Source organism: Penaeus monodon, chromosome 24 (genome assembly GCF_015228065.2).
Source record: "Penaeus monodon isolate SGIC_2016 chromosome 24, NSTDA_Pmon_1, whole genome shotgun sequence".
Lineage (NCBI taxonomy): Eukaryota > Metazoa > Arthropoda > Malacostraca > Decapoda > Penaeidae > Penaeus > Penaeus monodon.
The window spans coordinates 9,276,359-9,276,639 of NC_051409.1; the positions used below are offsets into that span (position 1 = coordinate 9,276,359).

General features: G+C 60.9%; 1 protein-coding gene across 1 annotated transcript in view; it reads left to right on the top strand.

Moving 5' to 3' along the window:
* The window catches only part of LOC119588840 (glycine receptor subunit alpha-3-like), a 27,574-nt gene that overhangs the window by 15,460 nt on the left and 11,833 nt on the right, over nt 1–281 (top strand). The gene's annotated exons all lie outside the window — the stretch shown is intronic.

Genomic DNA, 281 nt, shown 5'->3' on the forward strand with positions numbered 1-281 from the left:
TTGGGGGAGAGGTTGGGGAGAAGATAGTGGAGCTCGGGGGTGAATTCAATGAGGATTGTGTGTGTGGTTTGAGAGGTGGAGAGGTGTGGGGGTGGGGGGTGAGGTTTGGGGGAGAGGCTGGGGAGAAGATAGTGGGCGGGGGTGAATTCAATGGGTTTTTTTTGGGGGGGTTGGGGGAGGTTTGGGGGAAGAGGAGGAGGGGGAGGGTGGGGAGGAGGGTGGGAGAAGGGGGAGGGGGAGAGGGGGGAGGGAAGGGGGAGAGGAATGTGATGGTTTGGGGT